This window comes from Penaeus monodon, chromosome 29, assembly GCF_015228065.2.
Source record: "Penaeus monodon isolate SGIC_2016 chromosome 29, NSTDA_Pmon_1, whole genome shotgun sequence".
Lineage (NCBI taxonomy): Eukaryota > Metazoa > Arthropoda > Malacostraca > Decapoda > Penaeidae > Penaeus > Penaeus monodon.
The window spans coordinates 11,071,609-11,071,937 of NC_051414.1; positions in this window are offsets into that span (position 1 = coordinate 11,071,609).

The window sequence follows — 329 nt, forward strand, 5'->3', positions numbered from 1 at the left end:
TAGACAAAAAAAATCCAATTCTTATGCTTATCAATAACTCAACCCGTTGTAACATAACAAAAGAAATATTGACACGAAACACCCTCCTAATACAAACCTTGTACAACCTCCTCTCCAACCGAATCAACCCCTATCCCCACCCCCTCCAGCCAACCCCTCGTTACGAAACCGCTCGCACAAAAGCAGACCCATTCAGTGCCTAGCTTTGTGACGCCACTCGACTGGACATGACACAGGTGGTCGAAGAGAGCGTGAAAGAATCCCGGAAACTCGCCCTTATGTGATGGGGCGACGCCAGCCCAATCAAGCAGCAGCTGGCCGACCATCCT